At 36.5% G+C, this 14,857-nt stretch overlaps 1 protein-coding gene across 7 annotated transcripts in view; it reads left to right on the plus strand.

Annotated features, from left to right (window-relative positions):
• Window positions 1–14,857, plus strand: part of twz (BTB/POZ domain-containing protein twz) — a 173,433-nt gene that overhangs the window by 81,519 nt on the left and 77,057 nt on the right. The window contains exon 4 of one of the 7 annotated variants that reach the window (XM_067775590.1): window positions 3,201–3,248. The exons of the other annotated variants lie outside the window; for them this stretch is intronic. The gene's annotated coding sequence lies outside the window, so the exon portion shown is untranslated. The remainder of the gene's footprint in view (window positions 1–3,200; window positions 3,249–14,857) is intronic. 7 annotated transcript variants of the gene reach the window in all.

Consider the following 14,857-nt stretch of genomic DNA (forward strand, 5'->3'; position numbering starts at 1 on the left):
GCGCTATTACTGACTTTGTTAGAGTGCGATTCTACATTGTCGTGCGCTTGCTGAGGAGCGGGGAACCTAATGTTTCTCACATGTTAGCGGAAACGCACAAATGGCGCCAAGAGTTGCGTTTCACTAATCGCTATCCCAGTAAAAATGGTCAATGATTTTGGTTAATGTGGCTTAATGCTGTTCCCCTACAATGTGCCGCAATGTATCGCGTTTTTATTGGCAATTCACCCAGCACTACTAATTCATTACTCCGTGATGTTTCGAGTGCTTTGGAGGTCGTTTTCTTGCAAAACTGTTAATTGCGTTTGTTCGCATTGACCTAAGTCTTCTTCTAAGCAATAACGATCTGTTTGTAAAACATAATCAAACTTTTGAAAGATACTAAGCTTCATAAACCTTAATGACGCTTCTCTCGAATATCGAAAGCACATCCTGCTTTAATGTTGTAGCCCTTCTTAAAGTACCACATCAATAATCTTGTTTTCGTGCAGGCAAAGATGTCGCCGCACCCGTAAAGAAATGCTAATGCCTAACCAGACTCGATCTTAGGTGATGTCTGTTTAGCTCATGGATTTATTCGATATCCGGGGAATTATTCTCTCCGTATTGGTATGATTTTAACTCCTGCTTTAAAGTTTATTTTAAATTCGTTGTGTCCGAGCGTGCTCACCTTCTTCTTAAACCTTGTTGGTAGAAAGGGCAATCCACTAACTTGTGTCTAAGACTTGTTTACGTTTGCTATAATGGTTCGTTTCTAAAGACTTCTTATTTTTAGTTTTCGTATTACCGATCACGTTCATATTCTCTGCAGCAGTCGGTCTAAACGCCCCTGCATAACAATACAGAAGGCTTCTAACGAGCCTAATTGGTTAAGCGACAACCTAAGCTAAGGGGGCGAGCGCCCCCACCCACGCTCTGATCTGGAACTTATGAAAATTATAAAAGTTTGTTTTAATTACATATAAAATTTAAAATTTTTTAGCTTAATAATCTATAAGATCGTCCTAATCGGTCCCCCTCCCAAGATCTGCAATTATAATACTTCGGTTGAAATATTTTATGAAATTCATAGTTTAGCTATATATTCATTTCCAATTTCCATTTGTTTCGCTTTGGGTAAAATCAGCAAAAAAATTTAACATTCTGGTATTTGAAGAAAGAATTGCGTACTTCTCGCTGAAATTTGGCAGCCCTTGGTTACTATTTCATGATCACGGTTGCCACACCACATCTTTTTTCTGGACGAAAATTCCTTTTGAAAAAACAAAAGAAGGACCAATATTTTTAAAATGTCACAAAAAATTATTTATATAGGCCTTCGCAAATTTCAGTCCCTACATCGCGTTAATGTGTTACTATTTGGTAGCAGTAATACATTCACGCTAGGGAATCTCCATAATTTTGGGAACTGTGGCACGCTCTGACTTGTACTATACATAATTCTACATAAAGATAAAAAAATATGTAAAATTAAGTCAACCTTTAGTTCTTTGGGCAGCTCTTAGTATTTGATGGAACCTATCTTCCTCCGGTCCGAAATTCGGTTAATGCAGCAGAAATTCTTTGAAAGTCGAGGGATAGTACTTTATGAAGAATGTGGAGAGTTGCTTAAATGTGGATAAACTCTTAATATTTTTCAGCTAAGGTAACTAATAAAAATAGTCGTGAATTAGCCTAATTGACACATTTATAATGTTTCAACACCTGTATAAGAGCTTTCAATACACGACCCAAAAAAACGGAATAATAAGATATCCTTTCCAAAAGGTTGTTTAGGATTCACAATGAGCGTAAATTTTTCATGAAACATAAACTTTCTTATCAAGATCAATAAAAAATGAGGGTTTTCCCAAAACAAAGTGAACACTTGTTATTTACATCTTATAATTATTTAACCAGAATTTAAGCTTTACTTCTTGCTTTTGCTGGTTCAAGACTCTGACGATGCCATGGTGTAGTGGTAGCATACTCCGCCTACCGCACCGAGGGTGCTGGGTTCAAGACCCGCGCAAATCCAACATCAAAATTTAAGAAAAAAGTTCATTCAATTAAAAAAGCATTTCTAAGCGGGGTCGCCCTGGACAGTGGTTTGACAAACACTCCGAAAAGTTTCTGCCACCTTCTTCTCAGTGAAAATTCATCTGCCTTCCAGGTGCCGTTCGGAGTCGGCATAAAAAATTAAAGCCCCTTCCCGTATATTTGTAATATGAAAAGAAACTCAGTCTAAATATTTTCGGGTATAAATCGCGCCAAGTATATATTTGTTATACTCAGTTGAGCAGAGCTCACAGAGTCTATTAACTTTGATTGGATAAGGGTTGGTTGTACATGTATAAAGGAATCGAGATAGATATATACTTCCATATAACAAAATCATCAGTATCGAAAAAAAAAAAATTTGATTGAGCCATGTCCGCCCGTTAACACGATAACTCGAGTAAATTTTGAGGTATCTTGATGAAATTTGGTATGTAGGTTCCCGGGTACTCATCTCAGATCATTATTTAAAATGAACGATATCGGACAATAACCACGCCCACTTTTTCGATATCGAAAATTTCGAAAAACCTTAAAAGTGCAATAATTCATTACCAAAGATGGATAAAGCGATGAAACTTGGTAGGTGAGTTGAACTTATGACGCAGAATAGAAATTTAGAAAATTTTGAACAATGGGCGTGGCACCGCCCTATTTTAAAAGAAGGTAATTTAAAAGTTTTGCAAGCTGTAATTTGGCAGTCGTTCATGATGAAGCAGGAACGTTAGATATCGGGTGGACCAAGGGTGACTCTAGAATGTGTTTGTACGATATGGGTATCAAAGAGGTATTAATGAGGGTTTTAAAAGGGAGTGGCCCTTAGTTATATATTTGAAGGCGTTTTCGAGATATCGACCAAAATGTGGACCAGGGCGACCCAGAATGTCATCTGTCGGGTACCGCTAATTTATTTATATATGTAATACCACGAAGAGTATTCCTGCAAAGATTCCAAGAGATTTTGATTTCGCCCTGCAGAACTTTTTCATTTTCTTCTACTTAATATTGTAGGTGTCACACCCATTTTAACAAGTTTTTTTCTAAAGTTATTTTTTGCGTCAATAAACCAATCCAATTACCATGTTTCATCTCGTTTTTCATATTTGGTATAGAATTATGGCATTTTTTTTTTTCTTTTTTCGTAATTTTCGATATGGAAAAAGTGGGCGTTTCATAGTCGGATTTCGGCCACCAAGATAAAGTGCATTCAGGTAAGTACGTGAACTAAGTTTAGTAAAGATATATCGATTTTTGCTGAAGTTATCGTGTTAACGGCCGAGCGAAGGACAGACGGAAGACTGTGTATAAAAATTGGGCGTGGCTTCAACCGATTTTGCCCATTTTCACAGAAAATAGTTATCGTCCTAGAGTCTAATACTAATTTCACACAGACGGCTTATTGAATAATAAAGGCAATTTTCTACATTAAGACGCTTATTGAGCTCAATCTTCCCTACAAAATTCGAATCTATTATTATTTCATTAGTAGCTAATCGAATGCCTAATGAAGTCAAAAGCACAATGCAACTCCGTTGGCAGCGTTCCGCTTCCGTTTCCGTTTCTTAGTTTTCAAAGCAAATGTCATTGTCTGCATGGCGGAACGATATAAGGTGGCCGCATCGAACAGCTGATTATAACCTTTTTTATTTGATTTGATAAATCAGCTACCGGCGCAACACGATTTTGACATTTGTCCATCGAATTTACAAGTACATGGAATTTTTTTTGTTTGTAGGTATGTCACCATGCTCCCACCTTGTATCGTTCTGACATGATTGTTCCTCTCATCCTTCATACTAATCGAGCAGTTACTTCTATGTGAAAGCAAAAAATTTCCGATTTCATTAGCAGGTGAAATGAGATCATTAAGTTTCTGTGTGAAAACAGTATAAGCCCCTACCAAATTTCACAAGGATTGTTAAATTTTTGTTCGACTTATGGCATTAAAAATATTCTAGACGAATTTAATGAAAAAGGGCGGAGCCCGCCCGTTTTGAAATTTTCTTTTATTTTTGTATTTTGTTGCACCATATCATTACTGGAGTTGAACATGGACATAATTTACTTATATACTGTAAAGATATAAAATTTTTTGTTAAAATTTGACTTTAAACAATTTTTTGTACAAGTCGGCTTGTTGGTCATCCGATTTTGCTAATTCTTCAACGATTGCCAAATTACAGCTTGCAAAAGTTTTAAATTACCTTCTTTTAAAAGTGGGCGGAGCCACGCCCATAGTCCAAAATTTTACTATTTTTTATTTTGCGTCATAAGGTCATCGCACCTACCAAGTTTCATCGCTTGATCCGTCTTTGGTAACGAATTATCACACTTTTTCGGTTTTCCGAAATTTTCGATATCGAAAAAGTGGGCGTGGTTGTAGTCTGATTTCGTTTATTATAAATTGCGATCTGAGATAAGCGCCCAGGAACCTACATACCAAATTTCAAGGAGATACCTCAAAACTTACTCAAGTTATCGTGTTTACGAACGGGCGGACGGACAGACGGAAGGACGGACGGACGGACATGGCTAAATAAATTTCTTTTTTCGCCCAGATCATTTTGATATATAGAAGGCTATATCTATCTCGATTAGTTTATGCCGCTACGGATTACCGTTATGCGAACAAAGTTAATATACTCTGTGAGCTCTGCTCAGCTGAGTATAAAAATCTCTCTTTGATTGCCCGCATACGTTCATGCAAAACCCCATCTGAGAGATAAATTCTAAAAATTCTTACTGAAAGCTAAAAATTTGCATGAAAATTTCACGGAATTTTCCCGAATTTTCTAAAAAGTCTTAAGTGTATTATATTTAGATTGTTGGTGTTATATAATAATACATATTTTTATAAAAATATCGAAAATAATGAAGGTCGAAGCAAAACTTAGTAAAAACTGGAAAACTCTGAGTGATGATGACTTTTGTAGATGAGTGAAGATATGTATGTGTGTTTGTAGGAAATATTTTAAGGTCACTTTATCTTACTTAAAAAGTTGACTTAAATCGTCCCCTCCCAAATCGTGCTGGATCCGCCCCTGATTGTATGGGCGTTACAATTGCATACTTTCTAGTTTGTTATTGAAAATTTCCCACACCTGTTTTCCCACTCGAATTGCAAATGACCCAATTCCCATTAAAAATTATGCATTTGTAGGCAAATATGTACGTCTTTGAAATACCTATGACTCATAAAACAATTCCACCTAATTAACAGCCCTCCCACAAATTTAGCAATGCATTCATAACTAAAACCAAAAATTGAATCTCACGAACAAAACAAAAGAAAAGAAAGAGAAAATGAGCACAAAAAGACGACAAACATCCGCAAATTGGTGTCTTAAAGTAGGCGAAATCACTCATTTAACAGACTGTCTTATATTATGAGCATGAAGATACACGGGTTTACATATATATTAACATGCATTAGTTGCGGTATGTGAAACATAGCTCCAGAATAACTCTCAATCAATTTGAAAGATGATTTTAAACAAAAATTGCTTTCCATCAAATATTGTCAAATTTGATATACAAGTAAATCGAGTGTGGCGTTGTGCCATTTTCAGTACCATTATAGGTATAGTCTGCCAATTGGATGTCATTTATGCATTGTTCGCGGTGGCAGGTACCGTTGTATATGTGCATTTCTTAGATATGTAAATCAATGGTTCACAAAATTACCTGATTTACCTGCACGTTTTTAGCCAATCCTCCCAGAAATATGGTGGATTGAAAATGTGTAGTAGATCTGCGATAAGTAGTTATTTACTTTAATTTCTTCAGCAAGTAACACACACTTCAAAGGCATTCAGATTGCAAAAAAAAAAAAAATTACATCTCCTAAACTAATAAAAGTGACACAGTACACACAGTACAAAACATTCGAAAAATATGTGGCTGATTGAAAGAAAAAATTCGAGCACTTTTACTCGAAAAGTAATGTTAGTTCGCATTTATTACGTTTTTTCGAGAAAAAAAAACTTAAACTGAAACTATTGCAATTGTTGCTAAGATACTCAACTGTTTGAAAGGCCTATAAATAATACAAGAAATATATAGCTAAAGTCACGACAGCTTCCAAAAACTTAAGAAGTAAACTCCGTAAGTAGTATTAATATATCCGGTACTTAAAAAGTCCGCCGTATGAAGAAAAGGAGCACGAAAAGGCCTTCAGGTATAGACAAAAAGTAGTTGGATTACCTACAAATGTCCGGTGAACCTCGTTCTCAAAGACGAATACCCTGAACTCGCAATTGACGAAAGCATCCTCCCCAGGGATATACGTCTAACTCAACTTCAATGTGGATACTGTAATAGGTTAAACTCTTATTTATCCAGGATAAACCCCGACGTACTCAATGTATGTATGTCCTGCTTGTAACGTGTGATCACCTAACACCATCCAAATTTCAATTACAATGAGGACAAAACGCCTCTAACACCCTTATCTCTCTGGTGAAATCGTGTTGAAACAGCACTTTTTGGATGGGACGAAGCAATACTTGAAAAAAAACAACAAATAAAAATATGTGTGAAGCAAGTCTGGCTCAATTGAGCAATGTCTGATGTAAATATATCGAATCCCCTACCTGAATAACAGTGCGATTGAAAATATATAGAAAATACAATAAAGGCCCGAGCGCATTCGACTTTTGCGTCGATTTAGCGCTGGCGTAAGTTTGAAATAAAGCATATCAAAAAGTTCACTATCATAATGAACGCAAAAGAAAAATTCATATTTGGAATATTTTTCACGATGAAAAATTAAAAAGGATAATTTCGGAATTCACAAACACAAAAACCTGCTGTCATTTGAGAAAGAACCAGCACATTCACGCCTTGGTAGCCACATCACTGTTATAATGACGGATACAAAACCGACACTGTGAGAATGTCGTCTATTTGGTAACCAGCATAGTAGAAAAAAACAATGTCAGCTTGGAAATCAAATTATAACTCTTGCCAGCAAGTGCTACTTTGGACGGCGTAGGTAATTGAAAGTAAAGTCCTCTATCAACGAACAAAAATTGCGCTGTACAAGACGCTTATCATACCTATCCTGATGTATGGCGCGGAAAAATGGACAGTGTCGTGAGAATATGATGTGGCTCTTGGAGTGTTCGGGAGAAAAGTTCTCCGGAAGATTTACGGACCTGTCCCTGATGTCGAAAGCGAGTATCGAAGGAGATGTTATGATGCGCTGTATGAGCCTTACGTAGATAAATATGTAGATAGTGCAGGCTTCGCTGGCTAGTCATGTCATGCGAAACTCTCCGGCCAAGAAAGTATTTCCGTCGACGTCGCAGCTTGGTGGCAGAGAAAGAGGGAACCCTCCACTTGGTGCTCCCAATTGGCGTCAGCTATTGCAATAAAAGGTAGACGTGACTTGTTGCGAAACAGCTAAAATCTCATGAATGGTTAAGCGACAATAATTTAATGAATTATTGAAAATGGAAATACTTTACCACATTTAAGATTCCACAAACCCCAACGCATTTGAAAACGCAACTTTTTGAATTCTTCTTGTGTTGTTTTGGAAGAGGATAAAAAGCATACCCATTAAGATGTGTCGAAATGCATCTGCGCTCCAAATCGTCCGTAGATTAAGTTTGTGGAATGATACTGGAATTTGGTGGATGGAGAAATCAGAAGTTGGGTTGTTTGTCCAATCAAACCGAGATATATAAATATGTAGTATATCTGTTAACAAATAAATCAACAAGGAGATTTAATTAGGTAGTTGTGGCATTGCCTTAGTAATATATTTTACTTTTTAAAAGTAGCTTAACATTTCTCTTATTGACATGCCAAATGATTTTTCGTCTTATTCTTATTTTGGAACTCTGATGTGAAACGAAATGTTATTTGTTCCCAAAGAAGCGCACATATTCCCCAAACCTTTGGGCGGCGTACAAACAGATTTATAAACACAACTACACATAGATATTGATAAACGCACAAATAAAATATAAATAAATAAACCCAGCACAAAATTACGTGAGAGATCATAAGAAGAGAGCTGGAGAAATTAAATACAGACAAAACTAATTAGTCTGGCGTCCAATGAGGACTTGATAAAGTAATTGCTGCAGCTTATCAGCCAAGGCTTTGCAGGTATGGGCTTATATATTCTTTGATATACATACATACATATATGTATATCATCAAGGTTGGTATTCGAGAAAATTTAATGACGAGTTGTACAAACCTTGTACGGATATAGACATAAAGGATGACTCCATAAGTACCCAGATGGGCGTTGCAGAGCCTCATCCCCTTTGTCAGCTATTCCATTTACATAGCTGAGCAAGTAAGGACGGGAATGTCTTTCACTGTGCCGAAGACCTTACACTTTTCACAAATGAACGTGAGCAATAATTTTATCTCATCCGTTATACTCGAATAATAATTTGGATAATACAAGCTCAGCTATACTGGCTTGACCATGTTGGGAAATGTTTTTATCGAAAGCAATAGGTGAAAGTCGTTTTTGTTCCGATTTCAGTTTAAATTTGGATTGAGTTTATTGCCTTCTTTGGGTCCAAGAAATTTAAGCTTCGGCTATGACTTTGATCTCAAGTCTCATATTGGTTTTATTCGAACTTTGTTTTCAAATACAGTTTTGAATTTCGGCATTGATCTTGGTTTCATATTCAAATTCGTTTTCAAATTTATTTTAATTGTCTTAGTTTGGTATCGATTGCGGTTAGGGGTTCGGTTCTGCTTTTGTTTAAACTACAATTTTGCTTTCAGTGCAATATTGTTTTGTACTTTAGCTTAATTTTAAGGCTCAGTTTAAGTTGCAGCTCTGCTTACAGCTCGTTTTTGATTTCGGCTTTGATTATAGCCTTGATTTCATTCTCATTTCTCAGTTTCGATCTCGGTTTACCTTTTTTATTATAGATGTTGATACTAATTGCGGTTTTTTATTTAGACTATGTCTTTTCAGTTTTAATTTTATTTTAAATTATGCCTTAGTTTCAACTTTGGTCACACTTTGAATTTAAGTTCCTTTACTGGATTTTCTTCATTCAATTTTTTAATAATTTTTTAATGTAAGTTTTCAGTCTATTGTGAGTTTAAATTTTAGTCCTTACAAAATTATGAGCAACGAAATTTCATAAATGAGCTAATATTACCATTATATATTTCAAACTACTCTAGAAAATTAAATTTCGAAGCGGAAGAAGGGGAATATCTTCACAGAGTGAGGTGAAGGAAGGCTTGATCGGCACTGGTGCCCGAAATATGGGTCAGTGATGCAACGGATAATGATGGTATTTGCAACTTTGAAGCCAAATCTAGTTAGTTGACATGAACTAGTGCGCCCCTGTGAGAAGGAGTGTTGCATATAACAGATCTACTAGAGGAATATCACCCTATCTCGGCTATCGTCTCGAGAACGTCCTATCATAAATCTTTTCTCAACAAATTTTAATTAAGAATTCGCTTGAAGAACGACCTATCTCAGACTTTTTTTCAAAAATGCCTCTTCTAGTCGAAAATTCAGTATATTTTTAAAAAAATTCTGGGATAGAGTTTTTACGCAACATCAATTAAGGTAGGATGGTATTCCCATCCAGCAGTCGAGATATTATTTTCACATATCTTTATGTTATACTTAATTGCTAGCATACCCGGAGGACGACATCCCTTCTCTATATCATTGAAAATACTCTCTCTGCTGTCCTTTCCTTATTCCCTTTATCTCCACTCCCTTCTGATTATAATTCTCTCTCTCCCTTTCACTCCCAAACCCATTCCCTTATTTAATGCCATTCTCATTTCTACTCTCATTCCGTCTCTCACTCCCCCTTCCACTTCTTCTACCTCTTCTATCTAAATAACCTCATATATGGAATCTTTATACCAAATTTTGGTATCCCTACGGAGATATCGAGCATTCAAATTTGTGTTCAACTCCCGTTCTTACTTCACTCCCGCTTTCACCCACCTATGTGGTATGACCTCAAATTTACCTAATATAACAAATATAGCGAATTTTAAATTTGTGTTTGTTTGTATTGTTCCACTCATTCCTAACTCCACTTCCACTCTTGAGCACATGAACCTACCCAGAAAATTTTGTGAAAATCAGTACCCACACATCCATTTTGATTTATAAGATTTGATCAAATAATCTTTTTATACCAGCAACATATTTTGGTGGGAAACCACAATATCGACACACATGTACATATATATACACATGTATGTGAGTGTGCTATATGTAAAGCTTTGCATTGAAATAAATACCCATATTTCACCGGCTAAAGGCGACTCATCTTCAGTGTTGCGTTTCAGCTACAACGATTTTGGCTATGGCTTATAGCCATATTCTTGTTGGTTTTGCTGTTTATCTTATTGCTATTGTTATTGTTGCCACGACTGTGTATTTAACGTCAATCACAACAACAATAAAATCCCATTTCAATATTGACGACAAGATAAAGCGAAAGGCACAATGGCTGAGGCTGCGGTCACACACAGCGACACATTGCAACAACAACAATATCAACTGAATCAACGTGATTTTCGTGCGAAAATCTCGCGATTTACCCGCTAGCTATTCAGTTATCCGACAGCAATAACAACAACAATACCAAACATACAACAATAAGAGTCAACAACATACAAAATAGCCAAAACGCTACAATTGTAGCATAGCAAAAGTGAAGATGTTCCGAACGCAAATTCGCTTCACTGCTTTCATGCTGCCTTATGGTGGTGGCGGTGGTAGAGACTGGCCAATCGTCAATTCTTGGGTCAACGAGTTTGCAAATTAGCTTGCGGACCGCTTTAGTCGACTGGTAAGCCTGATGTCGATTGTCGTTCTGTATTCACGAAAACTCTCACACCGGCGGCGGCGGCGGCATCAACGATTGTGGTCGCCCTGCTATTGTTGTTGCTGGTTTTGCAGTTTAACAACTTCGTAAAGGTAAATGAATGCAACCAGCGTACATACACAAGAGTCGCTCTGTCGGAAGTCTGATTGGGCTGCTAGCGGTATATGTAACCTATGCAATGCCGAATTTTATGCCTCCAAAAGGCAGTTTAATAGTTACCGGCTTAAGGGAAGATTGTCATAGTCGATTGTGTTGCGGTGCGGTGAGAGAAATCCAAAAAAAGTTGCAAATCCCGCTTATACGAATGTGTTAACAAATACACAAAAATTATGCTTATTGACAAAGACAAAATGCAACAAATTTGCTGAGCAAGGGGCTATGGGAGAGCTGAGTGCGCTATTCTGTTGAATACATGTGAGCCGTAATTTTGATAGTGTCGATGCCGTTTTGGCATTTTTTATCACGTTTGCGTGGCAAAGGGTAATTGATATATTTATACTCAGGTGAGGAGACCTCACAGAGTATATTAATTTTGTTCTCATAACGGTACCCCGTAACGGCATAAACTAACCGAGATAGATATAGACTTATATATATCAAAATGATCTGGGCGAAAAAATAAATTAATTTAGCCATATCCGTCCGTCCGGCTGTCCATAAACACGATAACTTGAGTAAATTTTGAGGTATCTTAATGAAATTTGGTATGTAAGTTCCTGGGCACTCATCTCAAATCGCTATTAAAATGAAAAAAGTGGGACTATAACCACGCCCACTTTTTCGATATCGAAAATTTCGAAAAATCGAAAAAATTCATTACCAAAGACTGATAAAGCGATGAAGCTTGGTAGATGGGTTGACCTTATCACGCAGAATAGAAAATTAGTAAAATTTTGGACAATGGGCGTGGCACCGCTTACTTTTAAAAGAAGGTAATTTAAAAGTTTCACAAGCTGTAATTTGGCAGCTGAGTGTGTAATGTTTGGTTGCACCCGAACTTAGCTTTCCTTACTTGTCTGTTCTGCTGTTTTTCAAGTTTTTTTAAAAAGACATTTGGTATGTGTGAGAACGCTAAGCCGCCTACCCTATGTTTGCAATTGTGGCAAATAAGTTTCCTTTCACTTATATATCAGAACACATAAGCAGGTCTCATCGATCCTCTGCTGGCAAATTCGAGTATTATTGGAATATTTTCCATTTACGAAATTTCGTTAGTATTAATTTAATAGCAACTAAAATAAAGACAACACCGAAACCGACACCGACACCAAAACCGAACATGAACTCAAACTGACATAAGAATTTATACTCAAATGGAACATAAACTGGATTGAAAACAAAAATAGAGTAGAAAATCGTTTTGAAACCAAAGCTGAAAAGTCAAATCGGAACGAAATCTGGAGCCGTTGTTGAAGCCGAGGGACGCTACAAATTAAATAGGGTTCCAATTTCAGTTATGTTTCCGAAATGGTTTCGTTTCCAATTTAGGTTTCAACATGTTGTGTTTGTTGTTATTGCAGAACTGCTAAAACATCAATTACATGTTGAAACAGAAATTGGAACTTATGTAAAATTCAGAGTGAAACTAAAAGCGGAACTGGAATCAAAATAATAGAAGAGCAGAAATCGAAGCGGGAAGTGGAACCAGCAAAAGACCATATATCGGATCTAAGTCTAAGACTGTAAGCAAGACTGTATTGTAATTGTAACCAAAATCGAAATAAAGACAGAACAGGACCCGATGTCAAACCTTTAGTCAGATACTGGGACAGGAAATAAAATAAAAATTAAACAGAAACCGAAAGCCAAACAAATATTGAGTTCAATATAAAACTTTAACTGAAAAGGAAAGACTGGAAACATAACTGAAAACCAAATTGCGGTGGAATTGAAACAAAAATGAGTACAAAAAAGAAGCTGGTACAGAAACTTCAGCCTAGGATCATATTTCTCATTTAAATTAAGCAGATAATCGCATATTGCAACTACATGATGCAATGGCCCCACGCACAGAATCCCAAAAAATTTTGAGTTGTCCATTGTGGACAGAACTCTTTGGGAAACAGGAAATCCACATACTCAAAACTAGATGACGATAAAAATGGGAGCTGGGAGCCATGGATCGATCGGCAAGAAATCGATACCAATTGGATACTACCTCACTACTTTTGAGGCAAAAATCTATGCAATAGAAATTTAAGATGAACAATGTTTACGGGTAAGCTCATCCTAGAGGGATGTGCTTATTATGTCAGTCCTAAACGAATATTTCTTAGTTAAGGAATGCATGCAATGGAATCTTAAATAATCCTGGAGTCAAAAACAATGATTTGATATCATGGTCTCATGGGCATCAAGGTCATTGGTGTAATAAACATACAGACTGCGTAGTCAAGCAAAGTGCTTTAGCTGAACTATATTGGCCAGAGTCCATTTGTGGACTCCCAAAGGCTCCAAACAGGGAAACTACAGGTAACTGCGAAAGAAAGCAATTCAGAAAACATAGGATTTAGTGCCCAGGGAAAAGACAAGTCAAATTGTTCAAACCTCCAGCAACGAGATCATCAGCAGAAGTCATTAATCTAAGCATAGTTGGTTTCCGGGACACTGTAGTCTAAGATATCACCTTAGTAAGTTAAATCTCTCGAAAATACAAATCTGTCGCTGTTGTGACATTTTCTGTCAATTTTGTCTCAAAACAAAAAAACGTTAGGGGTGGAGCACATTTACCATTGTGTGATATGAAAAATTGATAAGATCCGATTCTCAGACCTACTCAATTAGCTCAAGCACAGACACCGTGACACGAGAATTTAATATATATGTATAAAATATGAATATTTAATTATAATAATATCTAAATTCCATTCTCACATGACATAAATGTTGCCAGGAGTATATAACTAATATTAGGCAAAGCGTTCATTCGGATCGCGCATACTAATAAATACCCATATATATGTATATGTAAATGAACAAATGAATGAAGTATCTTAGTTGCATCTATTTTGTTGTTATATCTTCTTCTTAACTCAATAGTACGTTTATTGTCTTGCCTGCGTTAGTAAGTCAACTTAACTCTCTATGGCTGTGTCTGCATAAACGAAGTTGAGTTATTCATGCTGCTACAACAACATTCCAATTGACTCTACGTCCAGAAGATTTGTGTTGGATCACCAAATATACTTGAATGGTAAGAACGGAGACAGGCTGACAGACCGACTTACGACTTTTGCTTACTTGGGTAACTATCAACTTACTTTGACATCAAAGCGCCTGCGGCAATTTCTCACAAATAAATGTGTGAGATCTGATGGTGCATCGTCTTTGCATTCACACATAAACATGCATTCACACAAACACTTCAACGTACATGTATACATACTTACCTACAGTACAGTCGGAAAGTATTAGAACAAGATAGATATGTATGTTGTTGTCAGTTTAGCCACAGAATTATACAACTCCATATTGAAAAACAGGGAAAAACTACCGTGAAATAGCCAAACTTTTGAAAATATCTTTGTGTTCAGTTCATACGGCCATTAGAAGATATCGGGAAACTGGACAAAATACTAACAGAAAACGATCTGGTCGACCAAGGAAGACAAATCAAAGAATCGACAACGAAATATATGCAATAATAAGGCCAATCGATGGAAATCTGCATAAGAAATTCGTGCTAAAATCAACGAAGACTTGGATTCACCAATATCTCTCATGACAGTCAAAGGCCGGTTTAAAGAAAATACGATTAGACGCATTGCTGTCAGAAAGCCACTTCTACGGCCAATAAATAAACAGTAAAGACTGAAGTTCGCTCAAGAACATATTGACTGGACTATTGATCAATGGAAATCAGTTTTATGGTCAGACGAATCAAAATTTGAACTTTTCGATAGCCATAAGCGTCAATATATTCGCAGAAACCTCAATGAAAGATTCAAAGCATTGAATTTTGCCAATTGTGA

This window comes from Eurosta solidaginis, chromosome 3, assembly GCF_040869045.1.
Source record: "Eurosta solidaginis isolate ZX-2024a chromosome 3, ASM4086904v1, whole genome shotgun sequence".
NCBI classification, from domain to species: Eukaryota; Metazoa; Arthropoda; class Insecta; order Diptera; family Tephritidae; genus Eurosta; species Eurosta solidaginis.